The sequence below is a fragment of the Hyaena hyaena genome, unplaced genomic scaffold (assembly GCF_003009895.1).
Source record: "Hyaena hyaena isolate Hyena2069 unplaced genomic scaffold, ASM300989v1 scaffold_35, whole genome shotgun sequence".
Classification (NCBI taxonomy): domain Eukaryota; kingdom Metazoa; phylum Chordata; class Mammalia; order Carnivora; family Hyaenidae; genus Hyaena; species Hyaena hyaena.
Genome location: NW_024080667.1, coordinates 1,406,036 through 1,422,261, shown reverse-complemented (window position 1 = coordinate 1,422,261; position 16,226 = coordinate 1,406,036). Strand labels below are relative to the sequence as shown.

The 16,226-nt window shown below is 50.4% G+C and overlaps 1 protein-coding gene across 2 annotated transcripts in view; it reads right to left on the bottom strand.

Moving 5' to 3' along the window:
• KAZN (kazrin, periplakin interacting protein) overlaps positions 1–16,226 on the bottom strand; it is a 1,074,891-nt gene that overhangs the window by 98,556 nt on the left and 960,109 nt on the right. The gene's annotated exons all lie outside the window — the stretch shown is intronic.

The window sequence follows — 16,226 nt, the reverse complement described above, 5'->3', positions numbered from 1 at the left end:
CACCTGTCTGCCTACTCAGATCCTATCTGTTGGTCAAGGGCGACAGGTCCCGTTCCGCAGGGACAGTCCCCGTTTACTCCTAATGTCCCGGAACAGTTTTATTTTTTCAAAACTTTACTTAATAAAGTAAACTCTTTCTCTCGTGAAACTCTCCCAGTTTAGACAATGAACGGCACAGTCGCTGTCAGCCTCATAAAGAATAATAATAAAAGGCGAGCCGCCGATACTTAACACCTGGGTACTTACTGCTCTAACCTCTTTCTACGAATCTTCTCATTAAATCCCCGGGACCGTAGAGTAGGTGCTGTTATGATCCCTGGGCCACTAACAGGAGACAGAGGGGCTGAGCCACGTGGCCAAGGTTCAAGTGGAGCCTGGTCCTATCTCTACCACGCACATGACCTTGTGCACCTCTGCTCTTCACACAAAGAAGGGAGATTAGGAACCATCCTGTGAGACGATGGGCAAATTCCATGGGCTACAGTTTGCTTTCCCAGTTTTCATTTCTTTCCTGAGACTCGGGCTGAACTCAGCTCAGAGGGGCACCCTCCCTTCCCTATAGAAGCGTCTCCTAATTGCTCGGTACGAACAGACAAATCTCTACTGGCCCTGCTCCGGGCCCTCCCGTCGAGTGTAACGTGGCAGGCAGGAGCCCCCTTGTTCTGAGCCACACAAATCCCACGCCTAAATTAGTCACCATCTTTCCCACTTACTACCAACCAAGTTTCAACAGCAACAGGGACCAATGTGCTTTGGCATCATACCCCCCTTCTAGGGGGAGCTTGGAAAGCCCACCTGTGCCCCGGGGAAAGCCCTCACCGCTGCAGGGGAGTAAGGCCATGCCCACACAGCCAGCCTCCATGGCACGTGGAGCCACCAGCATGCCCGGTGGCCATCCATCACCAACATGAAACTGCCCCTTCAATCTGATAGCAGCATTGGCGGGGGGGGGGGGGGGGGTAGACTTCCAGAAGAGTGGGAAGGAGAAATCCTTGCAGATGAAAAGAAACCCAACAACAAAACACTGCCTCCAGGGGCTTCCCTGGTGGGTTTGGAAGGTCCCAAAGAGGCGAAGGGGGCTTTTACCAACTTCTCATCTGAAGAGGGACACGACACTCTCATCTGTGGGACCATAAGCTTCTGACGGACTCCCTACAACCCTCATCTGTCAAGTTGTCATCAGGTGCTTTGGAAAATCCTGACAATCAGCAAAACATCACCAACCAGCTCATTCTTCTTTAAAAATTTTTTTTCAATATTTTTGAGAGCAAGAGAGACAGAGCATAGGAAGGAGAGGGGCAGACACAGAATTTGAAGTAGGCTCCAGGCTCTGGAGCTGTCAGCACAGAGCCCGATGCAGGGCTGGAACCCATGAACCATGAGATCATGACCTGAACCGAAGTAGGATGCTTAAGCGACTGAGCCACCCGGGCGCCCCAGTTCATTCTTCTGCTCTTCACCTGGACCCAGGCCCCCTGACAGGCCTCTACAGAGCCCCATTCCCAAACGATAGCTGTTTACCTTTGCAGGCCCCAAGCTCCGGAGAAGTTGCTCACCCACAAATGCTGGGCTATGAAGATCTAGAAGAACTGTTCTGATTCCAAGTGCCGTGACCAAGAAACCTTGCAAGAGGAACAGCGGGGGATGGGACCAAGAGAGAAAGCCTTTGGGAGACAGACTCTGCCTGGACCACGAAGCCTGCCCTCAAGATGCCAACAGGTGCCTCAAGGTGGGTTCGAGGCGTACCTGCTGCCAGCCCACGCTCGCCCTGCGCAGGGGAGCGGGTGAGACGTCTGGCGCTGGGAGCTCAATGCCCAGCCGGCCCCCGAATAGTCCTGGGCGCCGAAGCCACGCTCCTCGAGGAGCTCCAGCTGGAAATGGCCCTGCTTTGGCAGCCTGGCCAAAGACCCCCACCCCTCGGCCATCCCCCTTCCCCAGGGAGCCACCCAGCGCCATCTCCAACCGTTCTGCCTCCGAAGGAAGCAAGTGTCCCCCAATCTGAGGTCACCTGAACCATGAGGAGGAAAGACAGGGGCGTGCCCTTGTTCTCTGCTCACGCCAGTGCTCACCCAGCACGCAGATTCCTTAAATGACTCGGAGGCAGTGGAGCACGACGCATCCCCCTGGTCCCTGTGGCGGGAGACGGAGGTCAGAGCTCAGGATGACACTGACCGGTCAGACAACCACGAAAGCCAGCCTGGGGGATGCCGTCCGAGCACAAGGACCTTCCAGAATCTGTGACTGGCTCTGCAGGCACGGCCCTGTGGGGAGCAGGCCCTCACTCTGCAATTCCCCTGCCCAGCCCCGGGGCTCGTTCCTCGTCCCCCAGCCCTGCTGGTGATAACACGCTCCAGACCCTGACCTCAGGATGCTCCTGGCCTTAGAATGTCGAGTCAACAGCCGCCTCCCCAAGGAAGGGGAGCCTTCACCCCGGGACCCATTTTCTGAGCTCCTTGCTGAACACTGGGTGGGAGAGAGAAGGGTTAAGAGCACAGGGGAGGCGGCTCCATCTCCAGGGCAGAGCCGGCAGGTGCTGGGGACACTGACCAGCTCTGGGCCGCGGCCCCTCCTTCAGCCCGAGTCCACGGGGTCCTGCTGAAGACTTCCTTCTTTCCTTGGGCACTGGGCACTGCTGGCGAGGCCTGAATCAGAATGATTCTTCTGGATCTTCACGATCCAAAGCTGGTGGGTGAGCAGCTTCTCCAGGGTTCAGGGGCTACAGAAGTCGGCGGGCTAAGTGCTTCCAGACCAGGCTGTTGGGTGGGCCCGGAGGGTTCTCTCTGGGCCGGGGTGAGAGAGCCACACAGCGGCCCAGCAGGTGTGACCGGCGACATGCCGTTGTGTTCCACTTCCGCAGCCGGTTGGTGGCATCAGGCTTCTGTCTGGCTTTCTCGCAGGTATATTTTCCCTTCATCTGAGTATGCGGCTCACAGCACTTTACAGGGGGGCTTGTCAGAAGCCTCAGCCCAACCCGCCCATTTTCCAGAAGAGGCCTGCAGAGGTCAGGGCAACCCGGATGGAAAGCACTGGCCTCCCAACCACCGGCTCCAGTGTGTCCCCTCCCCGCCCTTGCCTCTGACCCGTAGGCCCAGCCTGTCTCCAGAAGCCGAAACAAACTGTTAACCACTTAAGCAAACAGCAGCCGGACCGCAAGGGGGCTTGTGCAGTGCACTGGCTGAACCACATAGGACCTAGTCAGGTGTGCCTTCCTGGGTTTAAATTCCACCTTCCAGGAGGCTACTGCTCTGTCAGTCTTCTCGTCTGAAAAATGGAGAGGATTATCTGAGATAATGCTTGGGATTTACAGCCCACGCATTCCTGGCCTATAACCAATGTTCAGTAAAGGGGCTCCTGGGTGGCTCTGTCGGTTAAGCGTCCGACTTTGGCTCAGGTCATGATCTCGCAGTTTGCGAGTTTGAGTCCCGCGTCGGGCTCTGTGCTGACACCTCGCAGCCTGGAGCCTGCTTCGGATTCAGTGTCTCCCTCTCTGCTCCTTCCCTGGTCGTACTCTGCTCCTCTCTCTCAAAAATGAATAAACATTAAAAAAAAGTCTTTAAAAACGTTCAGTAAATACATACATGTTATGTTAATTATATATACCTTAAATGTGTATATTATTTTTAAAAATATCATAGAGCCAGGACGCCTGGGGGGCTCAGTCGGTTAAGCATCTGACTCTTGATTTCAGTTCAGGTCATGATCTCGCAGTTTGTGGGTTTGAGCCCCACATCTGGCTCTACACTGATAGCACGGAGTCTGCTTGGCACCTTCTCTTTCTCTCTCTCTCTGCCCTCCTCTGCTTATGTTCTCTCTCATTCTCAAATAAATAATAAACTTAAAAAAAAATTACTGACCCATTAGATTTTAGCCTCAATCTTTTCTCTACGATAGTACCCGCCCCTGAGTGGAATGAGGATGCTCTTTTCTAAATTTCTACATTGTTCTGAGTTTTTAGCGCAGTGCCAAAAAATGCCTCTCCTCCTATGGTGCCCACATGCCAGGCCTGGGCACAAAGGCCTGCCCGGCTTGCCTGGTGGGTACAGCAGCACCTTGTGCCTTAGGCACTGGCCAGACCATGTGGCTGGAGCTATTTAAAGAGCTGGGCCGGAAGCCCAGGCCACAGTCACGTAGTCTCGGACCTCTCTGGTCTCTGCCTGTTTCTGGAATGTGAGCCCAGGATCCCTGTGTGCTGGGGCCTTGACGGCACAGGGCTCTGCCTGATGGGCCAGACGCTGCCCACCTGGGGCCGGGTCCCCTCTGTGGTCAGAGCGGGGGACAAGAAGGCAAAGCTGGAGTCTGCTTGAGCCGTGTGGCCTGTGGGGTATTGGAAATACTCCCCACCCCAATACGCACCATCCCCAGGACACAATTCCTCCTTTAAATACAGCCTCACTGGTTACAAACTCACATTTTTTAATGCGCACCGTCAGAGATGATCTGAACACACGCCTCCCCCAGAAAACCATCACCACAACAAAGACAGTGAACGCATCCCCCACCCCCCGGGTTTCGTCCCCACTTTGTGAGCCACGCTCCTGTCCCTCCCACCCCAGGTGACCACTCATCCTTCTGATCTTTCAGATTCAGATTCCTTTTCATTTGCTAGAGTTTCCTGTAAACAGAATCACGCGGGATATGCTTTTGTCTGTCGCCCTGCGTGATTATGTTGAGCTCCCCTGTGCCACTACACCTCTCAGGAGTCTGTGGCTTCACTGCCGAGTAGGATTCCACCGTGGGATGGACCGGTTTGTCCCTCCCTTCATCCGCCGGACACCTGGGCTACCTCCAGCTTTGGGAGCAAATGATGAATCAAACTGCTACCGTCATTTTTGTGCAAGTCTTGGTACGGATATATGTCTCCTGGGTGAGTATACACCCAAGAGGGAACGGATGGGTTGTATCTCATCCCACGGTGCTTAAAAATCTCCTAACACAAGGGGCGCCTGGGTGGCTTAGTTGGTTGAGCGTCCGACTTTCGCTCAGGTCATGATCCCGCGGTTCGTGGGTTCGAGCCCCGCGTCGGGCTCTGTGCTGACTGCCAGCTCAGAGCCTGGAGCCTGTTTCAGAGTCTGTGACTCCCTCTCTCTCTGACCCTCCCCTGCTCATGCTGTCTCTCTCTCTCTCTCCTGGAAATAAATAAAACATTAAAAAAAAAAAAAAAAAAAATAAAAAAAAAAAAAAAAAAAAATCTCCTAACACGTGCGATTTAGCTTCTACACTTGTTCCTTGTTGATCGTTGGCCTCCTCCCTCTCCTCTGTGGCAGATGGTATTTTTGCAAAGATGGCCGCAATAGTACCTCCCGTACCGCATGCTTTTGACAGCGCTGAGGCTGGCCGGCCTTGTGGCTGGCCTGTCACCAACAGAATGCGGTAGAAGTGATGCTAAGTGACGTCTGAGGCCAGGCCAGAGGAAGCGTGCAGCTGGCACCCTGGGTTCTGAGAACCCTCTCTGTGGGGGGCCCGAGCCTCCGTGTGCGAGGCCTGAGTGCCACGTGGGTGCTCTGGGGACCATTCCCAGTGGAGACCCGTCGCCCAGCACGGCACCAGACGTGAGTGCAGGCATCCTGGGCTCTGGTGGAAGGGTCCCTCGCTGCGGGACCCCCGCTGACACCACATGGCATTGGAGGACTGTCCAGTCGAGCCCTGCCAAGTCCCTGACGCAGAATCACGACGTATAAGAAATCTGGTGGTTGTTTTATGCCACTAAGACTTGGGGCCAGTTTGTTATATGTCAGTATTAACTGGCGCCCCCTTCTAGAACAGGAGCTCTGTGACCAATTTTGTCTATTTTGCTCACAGACCTGCCCCGAGGGCCCAGAACAATGCCTGGCAAATGGATCTCCACGAGTGTTTGTTACATGAACAAGTGAGTGGGGTAAGATTTTACGAAGACTGAGACATTTCTTTTTTTCTTCGTTTTAATGTTTATTATTTTTGAGAGAGACAGAGACAGAGGGCAAGCAGGGGAAGGGCAGAGAGAGGGAGACAGAATGGGAAGCAGGCTCCGGGCTCTGAGCTGTCAGCACAGAGCCCGATGCAGGACTCGAACTCACAGACCGCGAGATCATGACCTGAGCTGAAGTTGGACGCTTAACGGACTGGAGCCCCCTAGGTACACCTAGAGATTTCTACTGAGCAAGATAGCACTGGTGCAGTAGTAACGGATCCAAGTCAAGTTCCAAGCTGAGACCAACACAAGCGGTAAGACCCTCCTGGAGCCTTGGCTTCCAAGTGCAAAGCCAGGCTCACTCTACCCATGTCACAGGGTTGTTCGGAGGAACCAGAAAAATGGGATGAGTGGAGGGCTCAGCACGGGGCTAATAACCCCAGGGGTCCGAGAGAAGGCTTGCTAAACCTGAGTGAAAGGGTGCCGTACCTATTCCCCACCCGCTTCCCCCGTGTTGCAGTCAAGGTCACGGAGCTCTGCTTTCTCATTTCCTGACCAAACATCAGCAGAGGCAGCGCTTATCAGAAGGACCTTACCCCCAACCCCAGGTCTCTGAGGCCAGGACAGCATTTCCTGAGGAGCCAACCAGGGCTGGGGAGGATGACGGTTGAGGCCCCTGTCAGACCTGCCCCCGTGTCCATGGCTCACGCTGGCCAAGCAAGGTCCCTGCAAGTCTGAAGAAGAGCCCTCCCCTGCTCACATAAAGCTCTTCTCCCAGGGGGGAGGCCAGCGTGGCTTTCACGTTCCTGCTACAGGCTCAGGGCCATGTCCTGACCCTGTCGGGGCGAGGTGGGCTCGGCACCTCCACCGGGACTGAAGCCATGGCTCCAAACACAATTCAACGGGGTCGTGGGCAGAGCCATTTGGAAGGCAGCTTGAGAGCGTGGCCGTTCTCCCAGCGACTGTTCTTCCCCTTTGAGTCGATCAATCCCCACTCCTTCCTGGGAAGGGAGCGAGGGGTCAGATAAAGCGGGGGCTCAAGGTCCGCAGCCCTTGCCCACACCTTAAACACAGCGTCTGCAGCAGCGGACACCGGCGGCATTCCCCAGGGCCGCAGGGTGGTCACTGAACCCTGGAGGGAACAGGAAGGGCAGGAAAAGAAGCTCCCGGCTGGTGTGACTGAGACCCACCTTTATTCCCTGGGGACAACTTCCAGAGCAAAGACTGGGAGTGGGTGCACAGAGCCCAGCCCAGATCTCCCCCGCCATCCGAGAGTGGAGAGCTCCTATGAACCCTGCATAGTTCTAGATGATGCAGGGACGGCAAAGGAGCAATTGCCATTAATGTATATGGAAAGACTTGTGAACAAGCCCAGACCCGAAAAATAACTTCTCTCAGGTTTTTCTGATACCTTAGGATACAGCTTGCTATCGGATGCACAAAATAAATGGAGATGAAGCAGAGACGCTCCCAGATGTGGGTCAAAGCTCCGGGGGGCTAGATGCTGAGATGCTGCATAGAATTCGCAGGGAAGGAGCGTGGCGGGGCCACACCTGCTGCCTGGGGCGTGTGCTGGCCCACAAGGGATCGCTGAAAAACACACGCTGAATGCAATTTTTGCCTGTTGTCTTTTTTTTTTTTTTTTTTGTAAAAGTGGAAATCCTCTTTGGATTTCTTCCAGTTAGTGAAACCAGGTAATAATGTGGGTCTTAGGCGAATGTTCAAAAAGGGAGGGGGTTCCTGTATCTCAAGGGGCCTCTGAATGTGCTTCCATGTCCAGACCTGCCCCCTCCTTCCTTCCTTCCTCTGCTCCCAAGGTCTTGAGCATCAAAGAAGTATCTGCTATATATCTGCTAAGAACAGAGGTTTGGAAACCGGATTCAGTGGAGATCAAGGAGCCTTGGTTCCAAAACCTACTACCCAGATCTCAGAAAAATTCCTTAATCTCTCTCACTCCCATGCGGTAGACAGGGAAACTGAGGCTAATAAACACCATTCATCTAACAGAGCTGCTGGGAGACTAGTAAGTTTGCCCAGGCAAAGCAATCCGAAGAGCCCAGGCGTGCTTGGGTGGCTCAGTCAGTTAAGCCTCTGACTCTTTGATTTCTGCTTAGGTTATGATCTCATAGTTTGTGAGATCAAACCCTGCGTTAGGCTCTGGGCTGACAGTGCAGAGCCTGCTTGGGATTCTGTCTCCCTCTCTCTGCCTCTCCTCTGCTCACTCTCTCTCAAAATAAATGAAGGAGAAGGAGAAGAAGAGAACCCGGCACATTCCAAGTGCTAAATAAATATCAGCTATCCGCAATGATGACTACTCAAAAGCAACTCACCCCAGCTGTACCTCAGTCATCCCACCTGTAAAATGGGTGCATATAGTTTCTTTTTTCTGAATGAAACAGGTTGTGCTCTGTACATGCTTCCAGAACCTGTACCAGATATAATGGGGGGGGGGGGTGGGAGGAAGGAAGGGGGAGAAGTCCAAGAAGGTGTCTGTGTATTTCCAAACAAATGAGTCTTCCTCAGCTTTTCTCAGAATAAATGGAAGATTTGACCACTAATACGTCCGCAGTCAGGGATATCAGTCACTCAGGTACAAAAGCTGATAAAAAGCAAAGCAGCCTGAAGGGACAAAGTGGCTGCAGTATGTTGTCAGTCACCAGAACCCCAGACCCTAGGGCAGATTCTGGGAATGATTCCATTAAAATTTTTTTTTTTTATGTTTTATTTATTTCTAGGAGAGAAAGAGAGAGACAGCATGAGTAGGGGAGGGTCAGAGAGAGAGGGAGTCACAGACTGAAACAGGCTCCAGGCTCCGAGCTGGCAGTCAGCACAGAGCCCGACACGGAGCTCGAACCCACGAACCGCGAGATCATGACCTAAGCAAAAGTTGGACGCTTAACTGACTAAGCCACCCAGGCGCCCCAGAATGATTCCATTTAAAATGTTCTCTGTGGTGGATCCACAGAAATAGCTGGCAGTGAACCAGCCTCTCAATGTCCACAGCCTGGCTGAGTCCCCAGCCACCTGATGCTGGGCATGGCATGTGACTTGCTCTGGCCAACGAGACATCAGCAAACGTGATTCATAAAAAGGGCTTGTAGGGTCCCCTGTGTGGCTCAGTTGGTTAAGCGGCCAACTTCGGCTCAGGTCATGATCTTGTGGTTCACAAGTTCAAGCTCCATGTCGGGCTCTGTGCTGACAGCTCAGAGCCTGGAGCCTGCTTCAGATTCTGTGCCTCCCTTCCTTTCTGTCCCTCCCCCGCTTGTACTCTGTGTGTGCCTCTCTCTAAGAAATAAATAAAACATTAAAAAAAAAATAAAGGGGCTTGTAAAGCACCTGTGTATAGTACCAGGGAGTCTAAGATGCCGACAATGAAGGAATGTGGGTACACAGGGATCTGCAATACTTCTGCACATCTCAAACAAGAGAGTATTTATTTATTTAATAAATTTAAGTATTTATACAAGCATTTATATTTATTAATGGTTATTTGCTTATTATTGTAAGTTTTAAGTTGCTTGTGCACTTGGGCTTGTGCCCTTTTTAGGAATCCAGCCACCACTGTGAAACAGCAAAACTCCTAGAGATAAATGGCCCAGCCAACAGCTGCAACAGAACAGCAAAGATTCTGGGCATTTCTTCCACCTGACCATAAATTATTCTCAACCAATCAAATTTGGAGCCTAAGATGCCTTCAAGGGGGATCTGTTAACAATATTTAAAAGTAGTCGGTAGTACATACACAAAAATAAACTCAAAATGGATGAAAAGACATCAAATGTAAGCCAGGAAGCCATCAAAATCCTCGAGGAGAAAGCAGGCAAAGGCCTCTTTGACCTCAGCCACAGCGACTTCTTACTCAACACGTCTCCAGGGGCAAGGGAAACAAAAGCAAAAATGAACTATTGGAACCTCATCAAAATAAAAAGCTTCTGTACAGTGAAGGAAGCAATCAGCAAAACTCAAAGGCAACCGACGGGATGGGAGAAGATATTTGCAAACAACCTATCAGATAAAGGCTTAGTATCCAAAATCTATAAAGAACTTATCAAACTCAACACCCAAAAGACAAATAATCCAGTGAAGAAATGGGCAAAAGACATGAATAGACACTTCTCCAAAGAAGACATCCAGATGGATAACAGACCCATGAGAAAATGTTCAACGTCACTCATCATCAGGGAAATACAAATCAAAACCACAATGAGATACCACCTCACACCTGTCAGAATGGTTGACATTAACAACTCAGGCAACAAAAGATGTTGGCGAGGATGTGGAGAAAGAGGAGCTCTTTTGCACTGCTGGTGGGAATGCAAACTGGGAAGCAGTATGGAGCTCCTCAAAAAAATTAAAAACAGAACTACCCTATGACCCAGCAACTGCACTACTAGGTATTTATCCAAAGGATATAGGTGTGCTGTTTTGAAGGGGCACATGCACCCTGAAGTTTATAGCAGCACTATTGACAACAGCCAAAGTATGGAAAGAGCCCAAATGTCCATCGACAGATGAATGGATAAAGAAGATGTGGTGTATATACGCAATAGAGTACTACTCGGCAATCAAAAAGAATGAAATCTTAACATATGCAACAACATGGATGGAACTGGAGAGTATCATGCTAAGCAAAATTAGTCAGAGAAAGACAAATATCATGACTTCACTCATATGAGGACTTTAAGATACAAAACAGATGAACATATGGGAAGGGAAGCAAAAATAATATAAAAACAGGAAGGGAGACAAAAGATAAGAGACTCTTAAATATGAAGAACAGAGGGTGGAGGGGTTGTGGGAGGGGGGATGGGCTAAATGGGTAAGGGGCAGTAAGGAATCTACTCCTGAAATCATCGTTGCACTGTATGCTAACTAACTTGAATATAAATTCATAAAATAGATAAAATAAAAATTAAAAAAAAAAGTGGCCGGTAGTATATGAGGAAGACCTTTTGTCTGAAGAGTTGAAACTCTCTGGAAACTTTCGCTAAATTCTAAGACTTAGCAGCTAGAGAGTCTCCCACGTCAGGGCTGTGGGTCAGAGGCGCTGGCTCTGCGTTGTGCCCCTTGCAGGAGCCCCAAGGGCCACCAGGCTGGATAGGGGGCCCAAGAGACGTGGTGGATTCCTGCACACGACTTTCAGAAGAGGAACCCACATCCAGTCCAGGGTGATGAGCTGCCCGAGGATGAACATGTCTTGGATGGAAGGAATGACGTGGAGAATGGAGTGTGCATGTGGGGAGGGAAGCAGGAAGCATCAGGTTGTTTTTCCAACCCACACGGCGCTGGGGAGACAAGGGTGTGTGTGTGAGGGAGCAGGTAGGCGGAGCCACCCCCGCATCGATGGCACATCATTCTATTCGACAGCCGCGTGGGCCACCCTCCACCCCACGGTCTGCAGGCCTGGTTAGTTTGCAAAGGCAGCCAGGACACGGCCACACCAACTGGGAATGTAAAGGGCACCGGTGTCCCCTCCTGCCCAAGGTCTAAGACGGTCTCTGGACCCTAGAACTCTCTGAAGCAGGAGTATCTGTGCACGGATGCTCACCTCCAGGACCAGTTGCATTAACACCTAGCTTGCGCTGAGTGTGTTGTGGGTTCCTGGCACGTAACTGGTTCTGGGCAGGGCCTGGGTCTGATTCGCCCGAGTTCTAAGCCATCAGCACAGGTCCTCGCGTGGGTTCAGTTTGTTGAATAAGTAAATTAAATAAGGCTCGGTTCCTTCTAAGAGCTTGGCCTGGGACAGGTGACTCATTCTGAGGCAGGGAAAAGGCTTCCAACAGGCCTTATTCCTTCTGCAAAAGAGAAGAAACTCGGGCATCGTTTCTTCTCCTCACCCGACGATCACCTGCTTTGTTGAGCTAAGGAGGCCACCAGCTCCGCGCTGGGTGCTGTGACCTGCAGGGGCCTGGCCAGCGGCGAGCAGGATGGGAAACTGACGGCCCTCGCTGTGTGCTACGTCCTGAGAGGGGTCGGCATTGGGGTGGAGACTCAGCTTCCCCTTCCTGCTCTAACAAACTACTCCACGTTTAGTAGCTTAAAGCCATACAGATTTATGGTCTTCTAGTTCTTGAAGGTGGAAATCCGAAATGGGTCTGGGGGTGGGGGGTTAAAATCAAGGAAACGTTCCTGCTGGAGGCTCTTGGGGAGAATCTGTTTCCTGGCCTTTTCCAGCCTCTTGGGGCGCCCCTTTCCTTGGCTCATCACCCCTGCCTCCGTCTACAAAGCCAGCAATGCGGGTTGAAATCCTCACACTCAGTCTCTGTTCGGTCATCACACTTCCTTCCCTGACTCTGACCTCCTGCCCCCTCTTCCACTTTGACAGACCCTTGGGAGGGCACTGGGCTCACTGGGGAAGCCTGGAGAGCCCCCCTCCCCATCTCAAGGACATCTAATCAACAACCTTGATTCCTCTTTGCCGCATAACCCAACATATTCACAGGTTCTATGAATTAGGATGCGGGCAGCTTGGGGTGAGGTGGGGGCACGATCCTGACAACCACAGGCCCTGAACTACCAGAAAGGGAAGGTCCAGGAGGTTTCTGGAAGAAGCAGAGCCTGAACCAGTGCTTGGAGGAGAGAAGGGAGGTGACCCAGGAACCGTATGTACGTAATCAATCACATGTATGTCCTCACTCCTGAGTGAGAGAGAGAGAGAGAGAGAGAGAGAGAGAGAGAGAGAGGAGATTGCAAAGGCTGGGCAAAGGTGGGAAAGGGACATGGGGACCTGCTAGAACACCCCACTTCTGACATTGTCTCTTACCCCAAACCTCCCCAGTCCCCTAACTTCTGAGCGTGCCCCCTGAGATTCTCCAGCATCATCTCTCCCCACCTCCCTCCTGCAAAGCCTTGACCCGGGGCGTCCCTTCCCACCCATACACAGGCTGGTCCTCTGGCTTCCGCTCAACCTGCTTCCCCTGCATGAGCCCCTCCTGTCCCTGCTAGCGCCCCCTAAGGGTGGAAGTCCACCCTGCTGAAGCCCAAACCTGGCTCTAACCAGGACCTGCACATGTTCCTGGCACACTCACAGTGCCCCTCCTGGGCTTGCTGTCAAGATTAAATGAGCTAAGGGGCGCCTGGGTGGCTCAGTCAGTAAGCGTCCGACTTTGGCTCAGGTCATGATCTCACAGTTTGTGGGTTTGAGCCCCGTGTTGGGCTCTGTGCTGACTGTCAGCTCAGAGCCTGGAGCCTGCTTCAAATTCTGTATTTCCCTCTCTCTCTGACCCTCCCGTGCTCACGCTGTCTCTCTCTCTCAGAAATAAATAAAACATACAAAAAAATTTTTTTAAAAAGATTAAATGAGCTAAAGTTCTGCAGTAGGTAGCATATAAACACTGCTCAGAAATGCTAGCTGTCGCCACCAGCAATATCATTTCAGGGGATCCATGAGGAAGACTATTTTCATAATAATACTATGATGCTATTTGTCTTTTTTGCTGTGTATTTGCACTACTGGTATGAAAGAAACACTGAATAAAATGCTGACCATATTGGCAGAAATCAAGGCAGAGGCATCAAACCATATTAGTAGTCGTTATGCTCCCGACACCAAGCACTAGTTCTTGAAAACAAAAACGAAAACAAATGAGGGGTTGGGGGAGGGTGGCGCAGGTTTACTTCTGAACGTCCTTGATAAAGAGTAAAAATTATTAATTTTATTAAAGCTTGACCCCCGAGTACATATCTTTTTTTAAAAATGGAAGTACATTGAAAGATCTTGTGCTGCATATTGAAGAACAAAGGCTGTCCTGAGTAAAGACATTTGTGTGACCATTTGAGTTGCAAGCTAAACTAGCCACTTTTTCTGTAGAACACCACATGTCATGTACTTGTCAGAACAAGTGACTAATGTATCAATCAAGGTATCTGGCAAACCACTAAGGCCACAAATGAACTAAGTGAGCCTGTTCCTTCTAAGGAAGCAACAACTGACCAGATTGGCTGTCAATGAGAAAATTTGAGCTTTCCAACACAAGTGAGAATTTCGGCAGACGTGCCACCCCACCACGCCAACAGCTTCTCAAGACTTAAAGACTTTTCTGATGAGGTGGGTGGTGATGTTAACAAATGTGACTTTTTGATGAATAATGATGAAGTATGTCATAATTGGGAAGATATGATCGCTCCGGTAATGCATCATTCAAGTGATCAATGGTAGGGGCTCCTGGGTGGCTCAGTGGTTGGAGCGTCTAATTTCAACTCAACTCATGATCTCATGGTTCATGGGTTCAAGACCCACATCAGGCTCACTGCTGTCAGCACAGAGCCCACTTCATATCCTCTGTTTGCCGCCCCCCCCCCCGCCACTACCGTGCTCATGCTCTCTCTCTCAAAAATGAATAACCATTTATTTTTTAAAAAGTGATCAATGGTAGATGCTAAAAATGCAAGTGTGGTGCAGTATCCCTTCAAAGTGCAGATGAGACCAATGGCTACGTTCACTCCAACAGAGCACAAAACCCTTACTGGATAAAGTCTGAGACTGCACACAGCAGCAAATCTCTCAGAAACTACAATTTGGTGAGTTTTTGTATGCCAACAAATTTAGTAATACCTACAACTATCTCATAAGGCAATTAATGCCCTCCTTTCTTTTCCAACATTATCTGTTTGATGCCAGATTTTTGACTCAAACGACAAAATCACAGTAGCCTGACTGAAGGAGCAGGTGTGAGGATTCAGTAGTCTGTAAAGTCAGACATTAAAACGTTTTTGCAAAAATGTGAAACGCTACTCTCCTCACTCAAATAGTTTTGTTTGGGAAAATATAGTTATTTGCCATTAACATTTTATTTATGTTAACATGTAATGGTCTTACTGCTGTTGTTTAAAAATGAATTATTGGAGATTTAAACAGGTTCTCAGCTTTAATTGCTCACATAAATAAGAGCTCTTTTGGGGCGCCTGGTGGCTCAGTCGGTTAAGCGTCTGACTTCGGCTCAGGTCATGATCTCACAGCTCATGAATTTGAGCCCGGCATCAGGCTCTGTGCTGACAGCTCAGAGCCTGGAGCTTGTTTCAGATGCTGTGTCTCCCTCTCTCTCTGCTCCTCCCCTGCTCAAGCTGTGTGTCTCTCTCTCTCTCAAAAATAAATACATGTTACCAAAAAAAAAAAAAAAAAAAAGAGCTCTTTGGGTCCTCAATTTTGTAGTTTGGAAAGTGGTCTGGAGACCAGGAAGTTGGATAAATGTCTTCAGAAAATAAACAGATTTACAAACCCAGACCTTTTACAAACCAAGTGTAGCTGTCTGTAATGGCAAAACCAAAAAGAAAAAAGTGGAAGCAACTTATGTGGCCAATAATCAAGAAGTGGCTAAATTATGGGGCCTCCATTTGCTAGAACATGATGCAGTCATTAAAAATTATGGTTTTAACGAGTATTTATTGTGAGAAAATACTCGACACACTCGACACACCATTATAAAAGGGCAGAAGCAAACTTTCATGGTCATGCTTCTGTGGTGCCTTGATTCTCAGGGGACTTAATGGAACTGGGGGCTGAGGACACCGACAGACACCCCAAAGGGGCCCCACAGGCCACGAGCTCACCACACCTGTAGGATTGGAGGACCCTGGCTATGTTTAAACACACAGTAACGCCGTTTTTTTCTGAACGATCATTCTCAACTTCTGCCTTTACACTCCTGGTGAGACTGAACTCATCTCCAAAGGAACCAAGGAATCTTCTCAACCCTGCTCTCCCCAAACTTGAGTCTTTTCTTTGCTTTGGTTTTGGAACCCTGGGCTAATGTTTCTGGTATTTGCTTGAGTTCCTCACCCTCTCACGTGCTGGGAAATTCTGGTCTCCTCTAACCCCCAAGCAAAGACAGGGCAGGCAGGTAGGGAACTGCCGGGGTGGAGGTCCTTGGGGGCTTTCTGTATTCCCACTGCAGGGATGCTGGCTGTTACTGAGTGTCACCCAACATCTGCAGCTTACGTGCTTTGCGCATTTATTCTCATTCTCCTCATTATGGGCATATAAATCCCTTTTCATGCCCCAGCCTCCTTCTGCCCACATCTGTCTGCAATTTACTCACCACGTGCTGTGGCTGAGGAGGCAGCATCTTATTTATGACTGTAGAATGCCAGCCAGGCTGGAGGTGCCCACGGCTTTCAGGAACCATCGCTACCTTGGGCTTGGATGGGCGGCTCAGGGGGTCTAAGGTCTGGGCCGCCCCTAATGGGAATCAGGGGACCACCATCTTCAGGCAGATCCAAGGAGGTGTGCTGAGCGCCCCCCTTGTCTGATAATCACTGAGTATTTGCACTAATAGTACTAGGGACTGGGCCAAATACTTCATATCTCATTTAATCCTGATGACAAATGATCTTGTCCTCT